The sequence below is a fragment of the Pinus tabuliformis genome, chromosome J (genome assembly GCF_031772625.1).
Source record: "Pinus tabuliformis cultivar Carrire ecotype Pingquan chromosome J, CPIR1, whole genome shotgun sequence".
Lineage (NCBI taxonomy): Eukaryota > Viridiplantae > Streptophyta > Pinopsida > Pinales > Pinaceae > Pinus > Pinus tabuliformis.
Window position 1 is genome coordinate 1128902104 of NC_142295.1, and position 27059 is coordinate 1128929162.

The following is a 27059-nucleotide window of genomic DNA, read 5'->3' on the forward strand; positions in this document are numbered from 1 at the left end:
TGGTAATCATAGGAGTCATCATAGGCTTTCTATCAATCATGCCCAACTTTTGAAGTATCTTGAAAACATATTTACCTTGACCAAGATATATCTCACCTGGCTTCTGTCATACTTCTAGTCCCAAGTAATAATGCTTAATCCCAAGATCCTTCATATCGAACTCGACTGCTAACTGCTTCTTGCATTCCTGAATCCGATGTGTACACATGTGACTAGTAGATCATCCACATACAAGAGTATGATGACTATTTCACCCTGAACCACCTTGATATATATATTCGGATCTGCAGTACTCTTGGTAAAACCAAGTCTCAATAGGTATGCATCCATTCTCGCATACCAAGCTCTAGGTGTTTGTTCTAAGCCATACAGAGCTTTCTTCAACCTGAAGACATGAGTCTCCCTCTGATTTATTTCAAATCCTTGAGGCTGCTCAATGTAAATCTCCTCATAAATGGTCCCATTCACGAAAGTTATCTTGACATCCATTCGATGGATGTTCCATCCCATAGTAGCAGTCAACGAAACAAGTGATCTTATTGTTGTATATCTAGTTGTGGGAGCAAAGGTTTCCTCGTAATCAATCCCTTCTTTCTATGAGAAGCCTCTTGCTACAAACCTTGCTTTTGTATTTATCAACACTCCCATCTACAGTGTGCTTTATCTTCTAAATCCATTTTGAAGTAACTATAGACTTGTCACTTGGCCTAGGGACAATCTCCCAAACATCAATTTTCATTATGGACGGGTATTCTTCCTGCATTACATTCCTCTACTCTTGATGTTTAGCTGCATCTTCATAGGAGGAAGGTTCCGCTTCAATAAGCTTTGTCATACATGCAGCATACCCAAAATACCTCCTTGGTCTTTCACTTTCCCTGAAGGTCCCTGATGTCGTATGTCCTTTTGCTTCTTGTAGAGTAGTTCTCAACCAAGCATGCCTCTTTCAATTTTTTGGAATAATCACTTGTTGTATGGGCTCACTAGTACTTTCAACGTCTTCTTGTGCAGATGACTGATTTGACCATCGTCATCCCTTGAGATATCCTCAAAGATAGGTATCTCTTCTTCATCAAAGTCAACTGGAACATCCTTTGATTTCTTGTAAGCTATGCTTTCATCAAAGATGACATCCCTGCTTACTTCAATTCGACGATCCTCCTTAATATAGATTCTATACGCCTTTGATGAAGCATTATACCCAACAAAGATGCCCTTTAAACAGGTAGGATCCAACTTCTTTCTCTTGTCCTTAGGTATATGAATATACACAAGACACCCAAATATTCGAAGGTTATCCACACTTGGCTTCTTTCCTGTAAATGCTTCTTCTAGAGTCATGTTGTTGAAAATTCTGTGAGGACTTCGGTTTTGAAAGTAAACAATTGTCATACATGCTTCTCCCCATAGGAATTGAGGGAGATCTTGATCATGTAGCATGGCCCTAACACATTCTTCAATAGTTATATTCTTCCTTTCAGTCATGCCATTTTGTTCAGGATTATGGGGAACGATAAGCTCCCTCTTGATCCATGCTTCCTTGCAGAAAGCTATTAGCTCTTTGGAGGTGTATCGTCCACCATTGTTTGACCTTAGAGTCTTGATCTTTCTCTCGGTTAGGTTCTCCACTTCATTCTTGAACTCTTGAAAATTTCAAATAACTCGTCCTTGTTCTTAAGAAAGTATAACAAAGTTTTCCTTGAGAAATCATCAATGAAGGTTACATAACACTAATGCCCACCAAGAGACTTAACTGCCATAGGTCCACATACATCTAAATGTATGAGATCTAAAACTTCCTTAGATCTGGTATCACTTCTTGCAAATGGCTTTTCCACGTTTCCTAAAGCACATCCCTTATAGGTCTCTTCATGTTCTTCCTTCAATTCAGGGATGTCATTGACCATTTGATTTAGAGATGCCAAAATCTTATAATGAAGGTGTCCATACCATCTATGCCATAGTTGAAAGGGCTCATATCCAAGTGGACTAGAGCATGAGATAGAGGTGTAAAAAGTTTATATAATGTCCCCTCGCGAATCCCAATCACCCTAGCATCATCAATACTAGAGGCTAGAGCCCTTACCCCAAACCAAAACCTTGCCATCAACAAAAGCAACTCTTATCACCTTTATCCTCTAGACAAGAAATATAAAGTAAGTTTTTCTTCAAACCTAGAACATATAATATATCGTTGAGTTGAGTTGAATGCTTCCACCAGACTCGAGCTCCAATAAATTAGATCCAATGACTTTCACTAGATAGCTCTTCTTGTATCCAAGTTCGATTGAATGAGAGGAGTTTCCTTTAGATAGGGTTTGAAGTTCACTGCATTCTCCCATCATATGTCTGGAGGCACCACTGTCAATAACCCATACATTCTCGTCCTTGAAAATGTCAGATAAAGCGAAGAACAAACTTCCATCTATTACTTCCATTGTGAGCTTGGAGATGATCTTCAACAAATAATCCTTGATAGATGTAGCGAGATTCCCAAGAAACTTGAAACCCTTCCTTATAACTTTTGTGATAGTGCCAAGTAAGATGTGATCTTCAGTCTCCTTCTTACACCTTAGCTCTGATACCATGTTGGAAAATCAAGAAACTTATGTGTTATAGATGACTTTCCTTAACTTGATAATTACTTGTGATATATGTTGGCCTTTTATTACTTTATTAGATCTTGTTCATCAAGTAGTTAACAAAACAATGAAGATCACAACAAGACAAAGTACACAAGATATAGGCAAATTCCCTCCTAGGGGAAAACCCAGAAAATGCTTCTCTTCCTCTATAGAATCTACTTACAAAGAGACTTCCAAGACCCAAAAACCAAAACCAACAACCCTACCAAGCACCAAGTTAGCCCCCAGCAAGATCTTCTTCAAGGCAGCTTCCAAACTTCAACCTTCTGCAACTTCGTCACACAATTCCAGCCCTGCAATTGCTTCCTAGAATTTCGGCCTCCAGCAACTGCAGCTTCACAAAAACTCTAACTTCGCACATATATATAGAGAGAGAGAGAGATTTAACCCAAGAAACTTTGATTCTTCCTTCTTTTCCCCGTCCTTCTAACGCTTCTTCTCCTTCGCTATTGCAGATCGAACTTGTCTTGGATGAGTGTCTCAAATGACGTTGAGCTCATTGTATTTATAGCCTCCTTGAGGGGTTGAATAGCCCTCCTTTAGCCCGACTTGATCTTGCTCCTGGGCCAACTTGGTCTTGGGATACAAAGTGGTTTTTTCTTGATAAAATAAATATTTTTCTTTGTTACAAAGAGTCTAAATGGGACTAACACATGCCCAATAATATTCTTTATCCTAGAAAGGCTAGAAAACCTAAAAGCACGAAGAACCAATAATATTCGTTATCCTAGAAAGACCTAGTAAACCTAAACGCACAAAGAACATGCTTTTTGACTCAAACTTGAATATTGTTAAAATTGGAAACTAGGGCCAACTTCCACCTTAGGACAGCTCATATGATGGAGATAATTATTGCATTGGATTCCTCTTTTCGAGTGGTACAATTTTGTTATAAAGATCATCTCATTCTGGCAAGCAAAAATGGAATTTTGAATTTTTTTCTCTCATGCACAAATTGTCAATGTCGGCCTTAATCAAATGTAGGCTCATGAAGCCCAATGGATGTGTCTCCTCACCCTCAACGAAGTGTATAAATAGGAGTGACCTCTCTCTCATTTGGACATCATCTCAACTCATCACATCATCTTATCTCTCATCTCTTGATTGGTTTGTACAACTTGGAGCCTTCTCTACTTTGCACGTGTGGAAGAGGATGAATTTCTAGACTGGTTTTGGAGGCCGAAAATTTTAGAGGTTAGGGTAGCGTTGACGAGGGTTGACTTGGGTTGTTTGACCTTGCTTTGACTTCGATCTAGAGGAAAAATGTCTGATTTCTGCATGCCGCATTCATTGGCATGATTTTCGAGGTGTTTGGGCACTGTTTGACCATGTTGACTTTCTAGTTTGACCACAGAAATTACATCAGACTTTGATTGGGTTGGCCGAGCTGTTTTTGGGTTGACTTTGTCTCCCTTTGCAGGCTGCATTTATCTGTTGTTGAACGAGCTACTTGGAGGACATTTTGGAGTTTCTTTGACCACAGTTGACTTTCTAGTTTGGGCCACAGTCGACTGTTGTTGACTGCTGATTTTGACTACGCTGTTTTGGGCAAGTTAATTAGATATTTGTACTCTCTCTGTGCTGAACTCTTGAAGAATAATAAGAAGATTCGATCAAAGGGTTTCCCCACATTGGGGTTTTTCCCTAGCATTGTGTCCTCTTGTCTTGGCTTGTCATCTACACATGTTTTTATGTTCTATCTGCATTTATTACCAATGTGTTTAAGTTAATGTGATTGCTACACTAATTGGAAATTGTCATTGGGTTGATAAAGAACATTCAAGTAAATTGTGCTAAAGCATAGAACATACCATTGTTATCTAAAATTAACTTGGTATCAGAGCTCAAGTGAAGACAAAGCCCAAACAAGAGTGAAGCAAAGCAATCAGAGAAGTTGTTGGACAAGGACTTGGAACTAGTCATAATGACGACTACATCTTACTTCAAACCTGAGGACAAGCTTATGGACAAATCCGACTATCATGCATGGAAGATGTCTCTAGATCTGGCAATGGAAGAAAATGATGCCATGGACTATGTCAAAGGAAGAGTAGTGGAGTCTCCTTCAAATGCATCCACAGTTGCACAAACAAAGTACAAGAAAGGTGAGGTTAAAGCTAAGAAAATTATTGTTGATTCTATTCACAGACCTTTGGTTGCCTATATTTCTGATTTAGAAACATCTAAGGAGATGTATGACAAGTTAGTTGGGATGTTCAAAGTAAATAATGCAAATCAAGTTCTCTTTCTCAAGAACAAGTTGAAAAACATCAAGATGGATAGAGGAGAATCCATCCAATCCTACTTCTTGAGGATTACCGAGATCAAGAATGATCTCCTATCTATTGGAGAAGTCACTGGTGACAGAGAGCTCTCTATTATTGCATTTGGAGGCTTTACAAGAGAATGGGATGTGTTCAACACTACCATCCTCAACAATGACAGGATTCTGAGATTTGATGAATTATTGGCCAGATGCACTCAAGAAGAAATAAGGATGATGGAAAGAGACAGCGCTCAAATGGAAACAATCCTACCGCCTTCTCCGCTCATTCTAAGAGGAGGAACAATGTTGGTCCAAGGAATCAAGGTCAAGGGTTCAAGTCGAGATTCAAAGAAGCAAGAAAAGGAAGATGCTTCAATTATAATAGGTTTGCCACTTCGCTAGAGAGACAAGAAGGATACTCCAAGAGATGATAACAACAATAACAACAACTTCAAGGGCAATGAAAATCAAAGTAACAACAGGTTCAACAACAAAGGAAAGAGGAATGCTTCCGCTGCTCGAAATGGAAATGATCTTCCTCCCAAGAAGTCAAGAAACTCCAGGTATGAAGAAGTTAATGTTGTAAAACAAAAGGAATTTTATCTTATTTCTGCCCTCACCACTGCCTCTTCTCTGGATACATTAGATCATTGGTTGATTGATAGTAGTGCCTCAAGGCACTTCACTGTGTACAAAGAAGCTCTATCTAACTTGACTAAAAAGAAGACGAATATGGAAATTATACTTGGTGATAATGCCACTTATCCCCTGAAAGGAATTGGGACTGTTACTCTTCACTTAAATCAAGGTCAAACCCTCCACTTACAAGAAGTGCTATATGTACCTGATCTGAAAAAGAACTTGGTTTCTATTTCTGCGATGGAAGATAAAGGTTTCAAGGTGACATTTATTGATGGGAAGGTTCGTGTTTGGAAAAGGAACCCAAGAGATGCATTCACTCTTAGATTCAAGGTTGAAGGTCTTTATCAGGTTGGAGGAAGTCTGTTGGGAGCAATGACTTGTGATACTTCTCTTCAATCTAAATTATGGCACTGGAGATTTGCTCACCTTCATTTCAAAGCCTTACCTGATGTAAGGAAGATGGTCACAGGTATGCCCGAATTCAACTTAAATCATGAAGGTGTTTGTTAGGGATGTGAAGCTGGAAAACATACAAGGGGACCATTCCCCTCAAGTGAAACTGAAACCACTGATATTCTTCAGTTGGTCCATTCTGATCTATCAGGTATGTTGTCTGTGACATCTTTGGGTGGATATTTGTTCTATGTTATTTTTGTGGATGACTTCTCTTGCAAAACATGGATCTATTTCTTAAAGAAGAAGGACGAAGTATTCAAATGGTTCCGCTCTTTCAAAACCTTGGTCGAGAATCATACAGGGAAGAAGATCAAAATATTGAGGACCAATAATGGAACCAAATATGAGTCAAATGAATTCAAAAACTATTGTAGAGAAGTTGGCATTAAGAGGGAGACAACTACCGCATATAATCTTGAACAAAATGGTGTTACTAAAAGGAAGAATTGCACTATCATAGAAGCCACCCATGCCACGCTTCATGACCAAGGTCTACCGAAGTTCTTATGGGGATAAGTTGCCAACACCGTTGTGTATGTCCAAAACCTATGCCCAAATCAAGCTTTGGACTTCAAGACACCCGAAGAAGTTTTCACCGGTAAGAAATTTGATGTTTCTCATTTTAGAATTTTTGGTTGTGTCGTATATTTTCATGTGCCAAAAGAGAAACGAAATAAACTAGATGCATCTGTGAAGAAAGGAACATTTGTGGGCTATAGTGAAACTTCTAAGGCATATAGAATCTATGTACCTGGTCAAAGGGAAGTGGAATTAAGTCATGATGTCACTTTCGATGAAAATTCTGCTCTTATAAAGATCCGAAATCTCCCTATCCCTAGGAGAGACAATAATGATGTTGATGCAGAAAAACAAGATGAACCTTCGTCTAATGAACCGATGCCCAATGTTGAAGGTCTGATGGATCCCATTGATCCAGCTCCTAGTGAGCCGACTACTTCATGAAAAAGACCTTTGTGGCTCAAAGATACTCTTGAAGATGTTGAGAAACATATTGCATTGAGAGGGACATTTCGTGAAAGCAAGAAGCCGAATAGGTACCAAAGGTACTTAGTTGCCATGAATGCCATTGTACAATATGAGCCATGCACATTCGAAGAAGCCGTGAAACACCAAGTTTGGAAGGATGCGATGAATGAGGAATATGAGTCGATCATGAAGAATGATGTCTGGGATGTGGTTCCTAGACCCAAGGACATGCCAGCGGTCACTTCAAAATGGCTCTACAAGATCAAACATGGAGCTGATGGGAGTGCTGAAAAGTTCAAGGCCAGATTTGTTGCTTGAGGCTTCTCTCAAAAGGAAGGAGTAGACTATGATGAGATATTTGCACCGATTTCCCGATATACCACCATCCATTCGATCATGGCCCTTACCGCTTCACAGGGATGGATCCTACACCAGATGGATGTCAAAATTGCCTTCTTGCATGGTTCGCTTAAAGAGGAATTCTATGTGGAATAACCTGAGGGGTTCGAATTTCAAGATCATGAGACACATGTACGCAGGATGAAGAAAGCCCCTTATGGGTTGAAGCAAGCCCCTAGGGTTTGGTATGAGAGGATTGATAGCTATCTTATGAAGTTGGGATTTACAACGAGCGACGTTGACCCAAACCTATTCTTCAAGGTTGAAAAGGACAAGCCTCGCATTCAGGTCCTTTAAGTGGATGATCTCTTTCAGACAGGTGATGACCCTCTCATTCATTAATGCAAGAGGGAGTTGGCTTCCAAATTCGAGATGAAGGACCTGGCACTGATGCACTACTTCCTAGGGCTAGAGGTCTGGCAAATTCCAGGTGAGATTTTCCTTTCTCAAGGAAAATACATTGTGAAGCTATTTGAGAGATGTGCGATGGTGGATTGCAAGTTTGTGACTACTAAGATGGAACTCAACTTTAAGAAGCTATGTGGAAGTGTTGTTGGGCCCGAATTAGCAAACCCTTCAAAGTATCACCAACTTGTAGGGGCCTTGATGTTCTTGGTCAACTCTCGTCCTGACATATGCTTTATTGTGAACACGTTGAGTCAATTTATGGTCGAGCCTCATCAGATCCATTGAATTGCTACTAAGAATCTTTTGAGATATCTTCGGGGTACAATCCACTATGGGCTGAGTTACACTATTGGGAACTTGAGGCTTCATGGATATTCAAATGTTGACTGGGCTGGTAGTGTGATGGATCGTAAGAGCACATTTGGTTGTTGCTTCTCTTTGGCGTTTGCTTCAATATCATGGATGAGCAGGAAGCAGAATCAGTTGCGTTAAGCACCACCAAGGCCGAATACATTGCTGTGAGTATGGCCTGTTGTGAAGCTATTTGGTTGAGGAAGCTCTTCATTGAGCTATTTGAGCACGTGTCGAATACCATCGTGATCTTCTGCGACAACCAGCGTGGGATTCGCCTATCAAAGAATCTCATGTTCCACGACCACTCCAAGCACATTGATATCAGGCACCACTTTATCCGGGATATGGTACAACGGGGAGCAATAAGGCTCCAACATATTAGAACAGATGAGCAGGTCGCAAATATTCTCACGAAGCCTTTGGGGAATGTCAAATTCTTAACCTGCTGAGAGAGACTTGGATTCGTGGAACGACACTCCTATGAGGGTCTCATATGAGTTGGACACTGGGCTTTGGGAGCTCCGAGGGGCTTGGGGTACTTCTTGGAGCTATGAGCGACCATAGGGTGAGTGGTTCACCTTCCCCTAGTGGTGCACTAGATACAGGGTGAGTGGTTCACCTTCCCCTGTGATAAACCATTATGTTTGACATGTGTGTAGGGTGAGTGGTTCACCTTCCCCTACTCGGACACATGCATGTAGGGTGAGTGGTTCACCTTCCCCTATGATTGACATATGCATAGGATGAGTGGTTCACCTTCTCCTATGGCATATGAGCAAGATGAGTGGTTCACCTTCTCCTGCTGATGCCCCGATACACATCCTACCCATTGAGTCTGGGAGTCATGCGAAGTACCTCTCATCTAGCCAATGAGTTGGGAAAAGATGGTTAGGGACCATAGCACTACAGATAGACGCATCGTGTACTGTGATACTCCCTATGACTAGGACGCATGATGTTCAACAACTTGATTTGGGATCAAGGACTGACTTTTGTCAGTCAAGAGTGGTATGATCTTATGACTCACTCTCGATCACTTCTTCTTCATTATTACTTCATGGTTCAGCAAAGCAGGGCAGTGATGACAAGGATGGTATAGGATGACAAGATGGCATGATGACAGATGGATTGGAAGGTGGAATTCTCCCTAGTTGAGAGGGAGTGTTAAAATTGGCAACTAGGGCCAACTTCCACCTTAGGACAGCTCATATGATGGAGATGATTATTGCATTGGATTCCTCTTTTCGAGAGGTACAATTTTGATATAAAGATCATCTCATTCTGACAAGCAGAAATGGAATTTTGAATTTATTCTCTCATGCACAAATTGTCAAGGTCGGCCTCAGTCAAATGTAGGCTCATGAAGCCCAACGAATGTGTCTCCTCACCCTCAACAAAGTGTATAAATAGGAGTGACCTCTTTCTCATTTGGACATCATCTTCTTTCTCCTCTCTTGATTGGTTTGTACAACTTGGAGGCTTCTTTACTTCGCACGTGTGGAAGAGGACGAGTTTCTGCACTGGTTTTGGAGGCCAAAATTTCAGAGATTAGGGCAGCGTTGACCAGTGTTGACTTGGGCTATTTGACCTTGCTTTGACTTCAATCTGGAAGGCAGAATTCCAATTTATATAGGCCACATTCATTAGCACGATTTTCGAGGTGTTTGGGGACTGTTTGCCCATGTTGACTTCATCATTGACTTTTTGATTTGACCACAAATTACAGCAGACTTTGACTGGGTTGACCGAGTTGTTTTTGGGTTGACTTTGTCTCCCTTGGAAGGCTGCATTTATCTATTGCTAACCGAGCTACTTGGAGGACATTTTTGAGTTTCTTTGACCACCTTTGACTTTCTGTTTAGGGCTGCAATTGACTGTTGTTGACTGCTAATTTTGACAGGACTGTTTTGGGCAAGTTAATTTGATATTTGTACTCTCTCTCTCGGTGCTTAACTATTGAATAATAATAAGAAGGTTTGATAAAAGGGTTTCCCCACATTGGGGATTTTCCCTGGCATCCGCCACATCTTGTGTACTCTTGTCTTGGCTTGTCTTTTGCACATGTTTTTATGTTCTATTTGCAATTACTATCAGTGTGTTTAAGTTAATGTGATTGCTACACTAATTGGAAATTGTCATTGGGCTAATAAAGAACACTGAAGTAAATTGTGCTAAAGCATAGAACATACCATTGTTATCTAAAATTAACAAGTATGAAACCCATACTCCAAAATAAAAATATAATTTGTCTTTCTTTCTTTTTCTTTCTTTATAAAGAATATACAATGCCATGATTACAATTAGGTCATTATGAAGACCAAACCTAGTTACAATTTTCAACACTTCGAGCCCCCCGGACTCAATCCTTCAAGGTGTAAAGCCACCTAGTCCAGTGAAGCTCGGTTCTCTGCAAAGGAGGGAGAAGCAAACAAGAAAACCAAGTACTGAAATCAAATTTTCTTAAAATATAAAGATTCACTAACTTGCATGTCTATGTCTACTAACATGGGGATATTATTCTTACAAATCTTAAAATGGCATTTTCATATGTTAATAAACTAACTGATATTCATGGGCTTTGATAGGATTGTGATTGTAAATGGTGTTCATCTTCCCTTTTCACTCTCTCTATGTTTGTGATTGGTTGGGATATCTGCGGGAAGTGGAGCCAGTGAAGAAAGGGTTGTTGAATGCAATGGAGAAAGACAATGGGTCACCCGATAGTAATAAGGTTGGGTCAAGTCAATGGTCTCCACATCCATATCAATCGACTCTATTCATGTAATCTTTAATTTCATTAAGTCCATTTATTCAAAGCCTACCTTTATGGTCAAGTTTATTCCAATTGAATAATAAAGTTATTCCAGTTTCATGGCTTGGATAGTTTCCCTAAAAAAAGAGTAAACATTTCAAGAGCTTAAATATTATGTCCTTGCAGAAATACCTAGCATACTCTTCACATTAACCCCAATTATGTTGTGGCTATCAATTACTCAAACAATAAGGTGAATCTATTTTTTAAATTCAAATGTCCCAAGTTGTGTTGATTTGATCCTTTCCATAGTTACGCTCCATTGTTCCCCTTCGCAATTTCCTCGACGAGTTTCAATTGTTTGATTTGATTTATTGAATTTCAATGTGTCTGTGTGTGTGTGTGTGCATGTATGTATGTAGGAATATGTACATGTGTGTGTCTAATGTGTGAGAGGCTCGAAATTGAGCCAACTTATTATTACTTGTATTACTTTCTTAATCGAGTCAACGTTATGTTTCTTTATTATTATTTTTTATCTAATGCCTCACTACGACATTTCCCCCACACTAGGTTGTAAAGCACCTCTCGACAAAAAAATTGTTGTTTCAAAAAAAAAACTTTGCATTCATCACTTTTGACACAACAAGTGCATTCAACTCATCTTAAATTCCTTTTGATGGTTTCGATAAGTCATGATAATGCAACTTAGAGTCAACTATACCCATCCCAATGATTAATTTGGATTTGTCGTCCCTATTTTTCCATTCTACAAATGTCATCTTATGTAGGTTTTGGCTCAATTCCATGATTACTCCCCATATATTCTTAAGCACTAAAATCAAATAAGTTTTGAACTTCCACATGTGGAAATTATGCCCCTAAATTTTTTCAAAAAATGTTTCCATTTCAATAAAAAGAATATGGCCCACAGAGGTTTGGTCTCGTGGCCAGCGGACGATCTGCTAAGTCGTCTGTGCCGCTGTGCAGGTCACGAGTTCGAGTCTCGTCTTAACCGAGGATCGTTCTTGCGGGCTGGGCGGTTCCTCCTAGAGGTTGTAGTGGCAACCGGTGGGATTCGACCCCGTGTAACGCGAGTACGATACCACCACCGTTGCCAATTCTGCTAGTCAACAAAAAAAATAAAAAGAATATGTCTAAGTTCTTTGCTAAATCTCTTTAAATTTAAAGTTAATAAAAAGACCATTGTCTGTAAATGAAAACATCTTTAGAATGTTTCTCTAGATCAAGTTTTCTTTCAGAGTTACTCTAAAAATATTTACACCATGTTTGGGAGTGTTTTATGAGATAAGGAGAGCATAGTGTATGATTACGCTTGTTTTATTTGGATAAACTTGCACATTGAAGGTGGCTTGCTCATTAGTTGTTGGACCTCATATGGATGCTTGATTAACATCCTTCCTCGGAGTGTTGGAGACAATTTAGTGACATTGTACATGTTAACCACATGAAGAGGTTGCTTGCTTAGAGAATGCCCATCCATGGAGAAGGAGCGTTCCACATTTTGAAGGAGGGCATTGATCCCTTAACGTTAAGCTGCTTGGATGCTTATATGGAATCTTAGAGTTGACATGGGGATGCTTGGTTTGCAACATTGATCATGTAGGTGGAGTGGAATCAAAGGTGCACATGGCTTAGGAGAGGTGTTCGAGCATTGGATCCCTTGGAGGAGGTACATTAGACCTTGGATAAAGAGTGATCTTATCTTGGAACCTTATTTATGGATTGTCGTCACCTTGAGGTTTTCCGTGTGTCACTTGTAGAAGGACCACTTTCCTTGGACAAACTTGCTTACATTTGTAGATAGCTTATAGTGGACTAGGTCTACTTAACTTGTAGACCTCCCTACACCTCTCATATAAATAGAGGAAAGAGAGAGAGTCACACATGATTCTCACAATTCATACACTTGTGCTTATTCTTCTTTACACTTGGTATGGAGATGTTGGAGGAGAAGCACTACTCTCTCCCCTCAACCCCCCCCCCATGTGCACATTCATTCTTCATTGTAATTCATCTCTCATCTTGGAGTGGTAGGGTTTCCTGAAAAATTTTCGAATATTTTATGGTTAGGGTTTCTACCCTAAGGAGGCATCAAGTTCAATTTGGAGATAAGCCTTAGGGTTGTACTCGTTGAGGAGGAAGATAGAGGAAATGACTCGCATGAGGCCAAGGGGGCTTGCTAGTGTGATTCTAACTTGTTGGAGTACCTTTGTTGAGACAAGGTTTTTCTTGTTTTTCCCTTACTAGGGTTTTGGAGAACTTGGAAAGTTGTACTTGCTTATGTTAAGATAACACTATGTAGTATGTACAACTTCATCTCTTACATGTATATATCAAGTTTTTAGCCATCCAAATTATATTATTGCATATTTGATTTTCACCTATCAATGTCTTTGTGGTTTAGTTATTTCCATAACTTATGTCTTCATAATTTGACATGAGTTGACGCTGAAATTGTTGAGATTAACACTAATGTTGAAGACAATAGGACAAAATTTGTTGTTGAAAAGGTAGTGATGGAAGGTCCTCTGGCTTGTGCCTTAGCCAGTGAAGACCTCAAATTAGTCTTTCTCTAGCATGAATGTGATTTCATGAGATAGAATTCAGTTATGATGAGTTGATTTCCAGTTTACTAGAATGCTCATCAAGTTTGCATGCATAGAGTTGGAACTTCAGTTAGTTGGAGTCTTCTTTAATTAGACTACAGGATGAGGAGGCAGTGACAAGTGCAATTAGAACGAGTTAAGACTTTAGTGTTGATTGGAGAGAGAGCGAGTTGAGTTCTCAGTTAACTCACAATCATAACTAGAGTAAATCAAGGAGGAACTCGAGCTAGTTAACTGAGAGCTAACTAGGATTTGTTGCAGTTAACTAGAAAAGGAAACTTGTGACACTAGTGTGAACTGATATTTGACTAGGCCTCCTTGCATGCATTGATTTCTATCTATAAAGAGAAGGTCGAAGGCACGGGACCATAGATCATTCTCTATGTGGAATACACATCAATTGAGAATTAATAGTGCGCATAGATTTAGGAGCCTTAGTGTGCAAGATTTTAGGAACCAAATGCACAAGGATTTAGGAGTCAAAAGTGCGAAAGGATTTAGGAGCCAAAGTGTGCAAGGATTGTAGAACAAGGGATCAGGATTCATAGAGCAAGTCAAGACTATCTTTAGCAAAGATCAATTGTGCAGGGTAGAGCCAAAAGCAAGGTCGAGAACAATTGTAGAGCTGAGAATAGTGAGGTGAATCCTAGTGTTAAATTAACTATACAACTAAGATATATTACTGAAAACAAGGCAACTAAATACTGAAACCAAATTTAGTTTCGTCAAGATACAGAGTTTCTTAACAATTTATAAGCAACGGAATAAAACACCAAAGATAAAAACACATCACGCAAATTGACACGCTTGTTTACCAAGAAACCCAAATGGGAAAACTTGCTTTTTTTGTTGTGTGGTATTTTATTGATTGTTCTTGAGCAATTGATCTATTACAAGGCAATCTGTCTCTGAGAAAACATTATGCTTCTTCTCACAAATCTCAGCTAATACAATTGATCTCGACCCTCTAGCACGCAACTACTCCCCTGCTAAAGTCGTGACTTTCCCTTGCAAATCCCTGATCTTGCTCCTATTCTCTTGCGCACTTGGCAGGCCCTATTTCCTTGCGCAAATTCCCTATTTCTTAGTGCAAGTCTAGCTCCTATTTCCTTGCATGCTTGTGCCTCCTATTTCTTAGGACACAAGCTCCTCAAAACTATTCACAATCTCCTAAATCCTTGTGCACTTGTGATCTCCTATTCCTTAGGACACAAGCTCTCAATTTTGAGCTCTCCACAACCAAAGATGATCTCACAAACTCATGAACTGTCTTGTCTCACAAACCTTGTGTACAAAACTTTTGATTTCTTGTGCCTTAGTCCTCCTCTTTATAGATCCAATTCAAGCATGCAAGGGGCCTAGCTCAATTTAGAAACTCGATTTCAAATTGACGAGTTAACTAAGAGTCCAATTGTTTCTATCTCCAATTAACACTTGGACTTGGAGTTTTAACTCACTCTTCGTTCAATCCAAACTAAAGACTAACTCGCTCTAACTGAACTTGTAATTGCCACCTCAATTCGTAGTCAAATTGATGAATACTACAATTAACTTAAGCTCTAACTCTACGCATGCCATCTTAATAATTATTCCAATAAACTGAAAATAAACTCATCCTAACTAAAGTCTAACTCATGAGCTCGCACTCCTACTGAGAGAAAGACAAATTGAGGTCTTCACTACCTAAGGCACAAGCAAATTGAGGTCTTCACTACCTAAGGCACAAGCCCAAAGACCTTTACTCGCTACATTTTCAACACTCCCTCTTAGTGAGGAAGGTACTTCTGGAAGAACCACCTCCGCCTGGATTTGTCTCCAACACCACCACGTTATCCGCTACTGCAGTTGCTCCCTCAGAACTAGAAGACTTCCCTGCTTTCTTTTGCGGAATATGATATGAAGACATGTTCCTTCAAACCATGCTCCTATGATCCACCTTGTACACCCCATCTGGCCTACTACTAATTTGCCCTCTGGCTCTCAGTCTATCAACTTTGTCATCAGTGCCATATACCCGGTGTACCTCTGTGGTTGATTACTCTACCTAAACATAGAGCTAGGAGTCTCAACATGCTTATTGGCCAACTGATCGGCCCACTTGGCTCTCCTAATCCTTGCGTTGGGAGTCGTTGACTGAGCGGCTTTCTCCACTCATCCTAGTCTCTTCTCCTTGTCATCCTGTTGGTCGAACCACTTGCCAACTAGCCGAGACTCAAACTATGATAGTGGTTAAGGCTCCTTCTTGGGAGCTATAACCTGCTGTCACTCTAAGGACTCCCTCAGAGCTTTGCTCTCCTCAACCCTCATGTCTCTACGCTGCACACTTTATGCATTGTTGCTCAAGGTTGCACCTATCTAAACCTATAGCAAGTAGAGATTCTTCATCCTCACACCTATTTGCTTCTTACATAAAGAAGCTAAGTGCTTAAGGTAAGCCTTACCTCTACTGAACATGACATCATAACCCTTGTCCTCAAAAGTATCTACTAAAACAAGGTTCTTCTAGAGGCCTGGAACATAGAGGACGTCTCTGAGATGGAGAAAGCTACCTGACTCCCTCTCAAAACTAACAGTACCAACTACCCTAGTCGCGTACTTTCCATCATCTCTTAGCTTAATATGAAATTGTGTGTCCTTCTCCTTCAACTGGCTGAAATACTCCTTGTTCTCAGTCATGTGGAAGGATGCTCCAGAATCCATATACCATGCATTGTTGTCTGTTGAGCTTGCCATGCAAGCTATCAATGATAAATCTTTCTCAAACTGAGAGGGAAACACATCTGCTCAGTTGATACAGTTACATGATCCTTACTAGACTTCTTCCAATTAAGACAATTAGTAGGATAGTGCTCGTACTCATGGCAATGGAAGCACTTGATCTTGCTTGGATCCTTCTTCTTCTTCCTGCCTTTTTCACTGGACACAGCCTCTCCTTGGCCCTTCATGCCCTTGGCTTTGCTGCCTTTGCCTGCCAAGGCAAAGTTCTCCTCGTCCCCTGTCTTAACTAATCTCCTAGCTATCGTCCCTCTCTAGATTTGCTCTTGGACGCAATCAATCCATAGCCTCTCCCATCCTGGTAGATTTTCTGTCAGGCCAGGAGTAACTCCAGTTTGGAAGAAAACTGATACGATTTATTTCATTAGGTAGCTATTGTTATATACAAAGAATGTGACTGCTCAGTTCATCTTCTGATGACTGTTCACATTCCAAATTCACCCAATCGCAGAGGATTAGGTGTCAACATTCCCCCCCTTAATCTGAAGGGATGTTGGTGAGTCCAAGCATCGTTCTGAATCTTTCAAGCTTTTCTCTTCCAAGCGCTTTGGTGAAGATGTCTGCAATTTGCTCATTTGTGGAACAATGACGGAGATGGATTGTTTTGGCCTCAACATGATGTCGGATCAGATGATATTTAGTATTGATGTGCTTTGTACGATCATGGAACTTTGGGTTCTTGGCCAACTTTATTACAGAGGTGTTGTCAATCACGAGTGGAGTTGATTGTGCTTGTTTTACCTGCAAATCTTCAAGAATTTTCTTGAGCCACACAATTTCTTCCGTTGCTTCAGCTGCTGCCACGTATTCTGCTTCTGTTGTGGAATCTACTGGAACTGATTGTTTGCGTGATCTCCAAAAGACAGCTCCTGATCCAAGACTCATAGCATATCCTGAAGTAGATACCCCAGTTTCTTTGTCTCCATCGAAGTCTGAATCAGAGTATCCAATCAAGCTGAAGTCATCCACCTGTGTATACTTGATTCCAAGGTCTTGAGTTCCCTTCAAGTACCTTAGAACTCTTTTTGCAGCAGACCAATGTCCCTCACAAGGCTTTTGCATAAACCTGGAGAGGATTCCAACAGCGAATGAAATGTCTGGTCTTGTAGTAGTGAGGTAGATGAGACTTCCTACAAGATGTCTATACTTTGTTGCATCCTCAAATTCCTTTCCTTCAATAGATGTGAGCTTTAAGTTTTGTTCCATTGGAGTAGAAAGAGGATTGCACTCTGTCATGCCAAATCTGTTTAACAAATCTCCAAAGTATTTCTTTTGAGAAAGAAATATGGATTTTGGATGTTGGGTTACTTCAATGCCAAGATAGTAATGAACATAGCCCAAATCAGTCATTTCAAAACTTTTCCCCAATTCCTTCTTTATGGATGCAATGTAGCTTTCATTGTTCCCTGTCATTAAAAGATCATCTACATATACCACAAGATATACAATTGTTTTGCCAACTTTCTTGACAAATAAAGTTGCATCATCAAGATCAAAATGATTGAAGTTGAGTTTCAGAAGATGCTCAGTTAGTTTTTCATACCAAGCTCGCGGTGCTTGTTTCGGGCCATACAAGGACTTCACAAGTTTGCATACTTTTTGTTCATGTCCTTTCACAGCAAATCCTTCAGGCTGGGACATAAAAACATTCTCTTTTAGATCTCCATTCAATAAGGCAGTTTTTACATCCATTTGATGGATTTTCCAACCGTTCTGAGCTGCTAGTGCAAAGAGTGTCCGGATGGTGGCCCATTTTGCTGTGGGGGCAAAAGTTTCCTCATAATCGACCCCTTCCTTTTGTGCAAAACCTTTTGCCACAAGCCTAGCTTTGTGCTTGTCAAGTGAGCTGTCAGCTTTGTACTTGTTCTTGTAGACCCACTTGCAGCCAATTGGTTTGGTTCCAAATGGAGGATCAACCAGCCTCCAAGTGTCGTTCTTTATGAGGGCATCATACTCCTTTTGCATCGCTTCTTTCCATTCATCATGAGAAGCAGCTTCTTTGAAGGAAGTTGGTTCAAAATCTGTAGACAAGTTCAATTCACAATCATAAGGAACATCCATATTAACAGGTGAATTAGAGTCATCTACATCACCTCCATTTTGTCGGTTTGAATTTCTGGTTCCTGTTTTTCCAATTTCATCAGGATGAACACTTTCAAGTGTCTTTGTCAGCCACTTTGGGGGACCTTTCTGAGATGGTCCAGGCTGCTCTGTTGATTGAGTTGGGACTGAATCAAGATTGAGTCTCCCAATTCTATCAATTACATCACTTAAAGCATCATCCGTTGTTGGAGTTTCATTCGGGGGAGTGTTCTTCAGAAGAAGATTCCACATGTTGATCTAGTATAGGAATCCCCCCTTCAAGATGTGGAATCTGATTATCAAATTCTTGAAATGATTTTGTTTTTGCAAATCTATCCAAGCGATCAAGTTGCCGCTCAACAACATTGTCAGATTTGGATGATTCAAGAAAAATTACATCTCTAGATACAACAAACTTTTTATTTACTTCATCATAGAGGCGGTATGCTTTGGAGGTTGTTTGAATACCCCAGGAAGATACACTTACGACTTCTAGCACCAAGTTTGTTTCTATGTTTCTTTGGTATCAGAGCATAACAGGTGGAACCAAAGATCCTGAGATGTTTTACCGAAGGAACATGTCCATACCACAATTCATAAGGAGTCTTGTTTCTTATAGCATTAGATGGACATCTATTCTTTATATATGCAGCACATAGAACAGCACCAGCCCAAAACATTATCTTTACATTTTTGAAAAAAAACATGGATCGTACCATATTCAAGATTGTTCTATTCATTCTTTCAGCTACACCATTCTGTTGGGGATTATAAGGCACAGTTGTTTGATGTTTGATCCCATGTTGGCGAAGATAGTTTTCAAATTCATTTGATGTATATTCTTTTCCATTATCAGTGCGAATAGACCCAATATGAAATTGTGCATCGTTTTCAATCCATTTATGAAAATTCTTGAATGTTTGAAAGGCATCAGATTTGTTCTTCAATAAATAAACCCAACACATTCTGGTGTAATCATTAATAAATGTCATGATATATTTATTTCCATTTGCAGAAGGAACAGGCATTGGACCACATAAATTTGAATGAATGAGTTCAAGCTTCCTATGTGCTCTTGAATGTGAATCGTGAAAAGACTGTTTGCTATGCTTTCCTAGAATGCAAGCATCACATTGCTTATGTTTCCTAGGAATTGTAGGCAAACCAGCAACACCATTTTTCTTCAATAAGCGGAGACTGTCATAGTTTAAATGTCCAAATCTAGCATATCATAATAAACTTGTTAGGATATCACTTGGTGCAAAGCTAATTTATGAGAGTAGAGGTCTTGGGTTCAAGTCTCCATTTTGTGGGGGCGGACTTTTTCATTTCCGCACATTTCCGCACTTCGTCAACAACTTCAACAACTTTTTTTCAAAAAGCCATAACTTCTTCATCCGGAAGCCGTTTTCAGAGCCGTTTTTTTTAAACCAGCCTAATTTTTCGAGATCTATCCATTGGAACACTTAGTTTCAGCATCTTTAGCTTCAGTTTCCGTTGAAATGGAAAGTCAATACCAAGTTACCCTTGACAGCACCAACTACTTCCAATGGTTGGCCTACATTGAGGATTTACTTAGAAGTAAAGGTCTTTACAGAATAGCCTCAGGCCAAAAAAAGAAACTGAAAGATGAAGATAAGGCTGCTAAATGGGAAAATAGGCAAGATCAAGCACGTGGATTGATAGGGATGTCTATTTCTCCAGATCTTAGATTCCATATTGCAGAACTTGATACTCCTGATGAAGCAATGAAACAAATCAATAAAGTTTTTGGGATTAAAAATGAACTTATAGCCCATCAACTTGAAAATGAGTTGCTTACATTGGACCCTAATAATTTTTCTTGCATTGAAGATTTCTTGTCTAAGTTCAAGACCCTTAGATATCTCTTGGAAGGTGTTAAAGTTAAGAAAGAAGATAGTAACCTTATCTATTCCATTCTTACTAAGTTGGGACCAACCTACTCTGTGTTTGTTTCCACCTTCCATTCTACAAGAGAAGCCTTCATTTCTAAGAAGTCATATCCTAAAAAGAATGGTCCTCAACCAAACAAGGGTCCTAAGCAATTTCAGCCCCAAAATGAAAAATCATTTCAACAAAATGATAAGACAAATAAAAACAAAGGGAAGAAGACTGATAGACATTGCAATTTTTGTAATCGACATGGCCACTTAGAATCAAAATGCTTTAAGAAGATGGAAGCCTTGGAAGCAGCAATGAAGAAGCATAACATCCATTTGGGGCAATCTTCAACTTCAACTTCATCTTCAGGAATGGCACTTTCTGCATGTGGTTGTCAAGCATCTCGGTCTAGCTATGCATTAAATGTATCTTCTTCTTCTCATTCTCATGAGTGGCTCATTGATTCTGGAGCTTCTTATCACATGGCCAAAAACAAAGCCATGTCTTCTTCTTTAAATGATTGTAACACCAAAAATATATATGTTGGTGATGATAGATCTCTTAATGTTGTAGGGACTGGAACTGTTCATCTAGACAATGGTCAGTTTAATGATGTATTATGTGTTCCAACCTTATCCTGCAACCTTCTATCTGTATATCAGATAACTCATTCAGGTGAAGGTAAAATCGTTGAATTTTCACCTCATGATGTTGTAATCAAGGACTTAAGAGATCCTAAACAGATTTTGGCTACTGGCATTGCTGATGATTCTACAAGGTTGTATAAGTTTCACAACTTTGGGTCATCAAATCTTCCCTCAGTATTTGTTGCTCATAACGATGAAGTGAGCAAACTTTGGCATGAGCGATTTGGTCACTTAAACTATCGCTCCCTTCAGCATCTATGTAAAGAAAATATGGTGACAGGTCTTCCTATGGTATCTTGCAGAGATGGTGTTTGTTCCGGATGTGTACTCGGAAAACATCATCGGGACAGTTTTGAAAAACATGCCTCTTGGCACGCCTCAGCGCCTTTACAGCTTGTGCATAGTGATTTATGTGGTCCACTTCCTATTGTTTCATTCTCTGGCTGCAAGTATTTCTTAACTTTCATTGATGATTTCTCCAGACGCACTTGGGTATACTTCTTAAAACTCAAGAGTGAAGTATTTAACACATTTTTGGCCTTCAAAGCCTTTGTTGAAAAACAATCTGGACATCAAATTCTTAAGCTAAGATCTGATAATGGCGGAGAATATGTTAAAAACACATTCATCAACTTTTGCACTGAGAATGGAATACAAATGCAACATACTGTTCCATATACTCCACAACAAAATGGTGTAGCTGAAAGGAAGAATCGCACCTTAAAGGAAATGGCTAATTGTATGCTACAATCTAAAGGACTTGGTCTTAGTTTTTGGGCAGAAGCAATTAACTGTGCAAATTACATAATAAATCGCACTCCTACTAAGGCTTTAAAGAATATCACTCCAGAGGAAGCATGGAGCTCAATCAAACCAGATGTAAGTCACTTTCGTGTTTTTGGAAGTGAAGCGTGGGCCCATATTCCAGATGAAAAGCATAAAGCTTTAGAACCTAAGAGTGAAAAATGTACTTTTGTTAGATATTCTGAAGATGTCAAAGGCTATAGACTTATTCCATTTAAGTCCAAAAATGTTATCATTAGAAGAGATGTAAAATTTGATGAAAATATATCGGCCTGCGAGCCTAGTCCGGCGGATGTGCCACCTCTCCCTATCTCTTCTACCTTTGAAAACATTTCTTCTTCATATGATGAAAGTGAGGATGACAATCCTCCCCCACCATCTCAGGATCCTCCTTCAGCTCCTAAGCTTCCAAAATGGGTTCGTGCTACTCGAGATGCAGCAGGTGATCTTGCCGCTGATCCTACAGATCAGCGACGCACACGTTCTCAGTTCGAAAGAGCCTCTTCTTTACTGGCTCAAGCTCCAGTAAATTATGATCCTGACACCTTTGCAGAAGCTTCAGGCCATCCAGATTGGGAAGCAGCTATGAATGAAGAATATCATTCATTATTGGCAAATGATACATGGGATCTTGTTCCTCTACCAAAGGGACGAAAACTTGTTAGATGCAAATGGGTTTACAGAACCAAGTATGGACCAGATGGGAAAGTTGATAAACATAAAGCTCGTCTTGTTGCTAAAGGTTTTCACAGGTTGAAGGCATTGACTACACTGAAACCTTCTCCCCTGTTGCCAAAATGAACTCTATTCGCCTTGTTCTTTCCCTTGCTGCCTCGTTCAAATGGGAAGTCCATCAGATGGATGTTAAATCTGCCTTCTTGCATGGGGACTTGCATGAAGAAATCTACATGGAACAACCCATTGGCTTCATAAAAACAGACTCCAGCCTTGTATGTCGGCTTAAGAAATCCCTTTATGGTCTCAAGCAAGCTCCTCGAGCTTGGTATGCCAAAATGGATAGCTTTCTTTTAGAATCTGGCTTTTCTAGGTGTCATTCTAACAATACTGTCTACACCAAGAAAGTGGGCAAGTCTCTTATCATTCTTGTTCTTTATGTTGATGATCTTATCCTTACCGGTAGTGATCCCAACCTTATCAACCATGTGAAGTCTAGCCTTAAAAGGAAGTTTGAAATGACAGACTTAGGACACTTACATTATTTTCTCGGTCTTCAAGTCTTGCAATCCAAGGAAGGTATTTCCCTTTCTCAGTCCAAGTATGCCTGTGATATTCTCCGCCACTTTCACATGGAAGACTGTAAGCCAGCCCCTTCTCACTTTCAGTCTGGAGTCAAACTTTCAGTCACTTGTACTTCTCCTGAAGTTGATGCTACCTTATACCGTCAACTTGTAGGAAAACTTTTGTATCTAACCCATACTCGTCCTGACCTTTCCTTTGCTGTTGGCCTTGTTGCTCGATTCATGCAAAAGCCCTGTGATTGGAAAGCAGCTAAAAGAATACTTTGTTATGTTCGAGGTACAGTTCAGTTTGGGATTCATTACAGTGCCGAAGCATCTCCTCTATTGGTTGGTTTCACTGATTCCGATTGGGCTGGTGACCCTGATGATCGGAAGTCTACTGCCGGTTATGTGTTCACTCTTGGTTCAGGACCTATTACATGGGCTTGCAAGAAACAAGGTGCCATTTCTCTTTCATCAGCAGAAGCAGAGTATCGTGGTGCCATAGAAGCTAGTAAGGAAGCCTTGTGGCTTCGTCAGATCCTGTCAGAGTTTGGCTTTGAGCAGCAGCATCCGACTACACTTTGGTGTGATAATCAAAGTGCCATTCAGCTATGCAAAGATCCAGTCCAACATCAGCGCAGCAAACACATTGAACTGCACATGCACTTCATCAGAAAGCTCATTCACGACCATGTTCTTGAAGTGCAATATTGTTCAACAGATGATCAAGTTGCAGACATCTTCACAAAGGCTCTCACAGAGGCGAAGTTCACTAAACTTCGATTTATGGTTGGAGTTCAGGAAGTTGTCACTAAGGGGGGATAGGCTCTAGTGCCTCCTTCCTTCTCCTATTGTGTCATATTTGTAAATCCTTCAATCCTATCCCAAGTTGTTCTTAAGGGGGGATGTTAGGATATTCCGACACATAGGAAATAGTTAAGTACAACTTGGTCTAGTATAGAGTTAGGTATAGAGTTAGGTAAAGTGTGTTTCTTTACCGTTGTACATTTTGTAACTTACAATCCGACGGTCACGATATGTAGTGATCCAACGGTTCATTCTCTCCTCGGTATTACCGACACTTGATCCGTGGCTTGACACCCGATTGGTCCATGATTTCTATTTAAAGCGCATGGAGGGTCATTTGTAGGGTAATCCGTGCATGAGAGAAACATATGTAAATTTTCATTCTTTTATTAATAAATTGCCTGAAGTGGCCGCGTTGGCTCAGGCCGTGGACTGTTTCCCTCTTCGAGGGTTTTAACCACGTCAAAAATACTGGTGTATTGATCTGAGATCTGGTTGTGAGCGATGTCCTTTGGTGTTCTGTCTGAGGAACTTACCCTGTAAATTCCTATAAAACTTGATGGAAGTGTACCTTCTTCATGATGAGAAATATATGAGAAATGTTGTGCATGAGTAGAGGTTCCTTGCAGTTTGAGAAGTCTTTCTTCTTCTATTCCCCTCATGACAAGTGAGTGGTCAGAAGCTTTTCTTGCCTCAAGCTTGCCATCAAACATATGAATGGAGTGACCTTGCTGGCGGATGTGGACCAAGGACAGCAAGTTTCTCTTGAGCTGTGGGAGATACAGAACATGATCCAGAAGAAAGTCTGGAAGACTAGGCAGTTTAAGCCTGATTGTGCCAAGCCCTGATGGCTTGATTTTTGGCTGATCTGCAAAATATACTGCTCCATCAACATTGTCAGTGAAATCTTCAAAAAAATCTTTTCTACGAGTCATGTGACAGGTTGCTCCTGAATCAAGCAACCAATCATTTTTCCAAGAAGCAAGTGAAGCATTAAACAAATCTTAATTTACTCCAATGTTACATTGTGCCTCAATATAGTGAGCGGATTCAGGTGCTTTACCTTTGTCTGTATCATCAGTTTTACCTTTCTGTTGGTTTCTTTTCTGCTCAATTTTGTCCCATGGTAGCTTGCATGTAGAAGCATCATGTGATCCATTTCTTTTGCAGCGAATGCAATGCAAATCTGCCTTTTCTCCTTGAGAATGTCTGCCCCCTGCCTCTGAAATATCTTCCTCTTCCTCTTCGTCCACCTCTTCCTCTTGTAGAATCTTGAACAAAATGCTTTTCTTTATGAGCAAAGCACACAGTTTCTTTAGAAGATTCAGGGGTTGTCTTCTTTCCAAAAGCTTTCTCTCTTTCAGCAAACTTTTTCACAAGAGAGTCAAAGGTTATATCTTTGAGATTTCCATTTGCTTGCAAAGACTCAAGATAATTGGAGTAAGTAGGATAGAGTGCCTTGAGAAAAGCAATAAGAGGGATATCCAGCTCAACCTTAGTGGAATTGATATCATGCATTATAGACTTTACTTCAGATGCAAGAGCAAGAGGATCATTATTTTTCAGTTCAAGAGTGAAGAGTTTAATCATGAGCTTAACAACTTCAAGTGCAGAATGTGAGTCATAGAGTTCTTTCAGCTTTTGTGAGGCTTCCAAGGCAGTTGAATATGACAAAATATGGCGACTCACCTCTTCATTTACAGATGCTACGATTAATGCATAAGCTTTGTTGTTCTTGTTTTCCCAAATGACAAGCTCTTTGTCTGAGGTAGGTTGTACTAGGTCTTTGTCTCCTTCTCCGACACACACTCCTTTCCATAACTCATTGAAGATGAGGGTGTGTTTTATCATCCGGGACCATTCAGGATAGTTCTCCTTGCCAGTGAGAACTATTCCTACCATGGAGATGATTGAATGCATTCTGTAAAAAAATACCTCTACTGATAAAAAAAAACTTCTGCCAATATACAGTAGAATTGTACTCAAAAATTTCTGTGTGAAACGATTTTGGTTGTTTAATTTATATCACTGTCAATAATCAATCATTCACCGCGAGCTCTACAAAGTTGGCGCAGCAATGGCATCAACCGCGAGCTCTACAAAGTTGGAGCAGCAATGGCATCAACCGCGAGCTCTACAAAGTTGGAGCAGCGACGGCATCACAATTTCAAGCTCTGATGGCAGACATCTCATGTAATCTGAGAATATTTTAAACAAAACATTAAACATCTATATTCTAAAGCTCACTGAAAAGACTAAAAATTCACCATAAATCCCTTTGATTTTCTAGATCTTGAAGCCACGACTGTTTACCACGAGCCATCTCAAATTTCCTGGGGCCGAGGCATTGTTTCACATCGCCCGGAGGTCATATTTGGTAACTTCTCTATGCGGGTCCCTGATAAGCCCGGGATTCGATCCTGAGACACCCCACAGGTTAAGGACGCCTATTTCAGGGTTTCAGTCGGCGTTGGTTCGAATCGCAGACTCGGTAGATTGGATTTCAAAAGAAAATTAGATTTACCGAGCTTCAGAATTATATGTTTTGATTTGATATTTTAATCATCGAACATGCCGAGGAATTCCAGACACAAGTCTCACAGGCAGAATTACAAGCGCTCGTCTGTGGAATCCTCCGATTCCGATGATGAAGGCAGTGTTAAAGATATGGAGACTGAAAGAAGGCGAGGGGATAGACTACCAGTGTCAGCGTATTTCGGACTCGGCTCCTGGAACTCTGATTAAAAAAATAAGAGATGCTCGCAGGGAACCGAAGAAGATCCGGCGATTAAGTAACAATACACACACGCACATACTGTCATAACTTGAATTTCAACACTATTCTGGAGAACTCGACCGGGCGGCGCCACCACTTAGAACGAGGTCTCGGTTCTGTGTGTGACCACAGTAGTCATCGTGCCATTAAGGGCCGCTACCAAATTCACCATTAATCTCTGCGCTATGATAGTCCAGAGCCTCGAAACCGCTCAACAGAGAATCAGTCAATGTTAGCAGAAGGGTAGCAATGGTATACAGCGTTTCAGTGAAAGGAAAAGAGCAGCGTTCACGTTAATGTCAAAACAGCGTTCAATAATGGTGCTACTGACGGACAGGCGGGGGCAGCGCGTTATGGACAGAAACGTTTATGCACAGTTTCTGAGATTCTGCGCCCTCTTCAGTTGAATACGCTCAGAGTCCATAAATAGAATATGTCAGGGCAGCGCAGGTGTGGCAGACAGAACGCAGGTATGGCAGACAGAAT

General features: G+C 40.2%; 1 protein-coding gene across 1 annotated transcript in view; it reads right to left on the reverse strand.

Moving 5' to 3' along the window:
* The window catches only part of LOC149231046 (DExH-box ATP-dependent RNA helicase DExH3-like), a 223537-nt gene that overhangs the window by 170912 nt on the left and 25566 nt on the right, over window positions 1-27059 (reverse strand). The gene's annotated exons all lie outside the window — the stretch shown is intronic.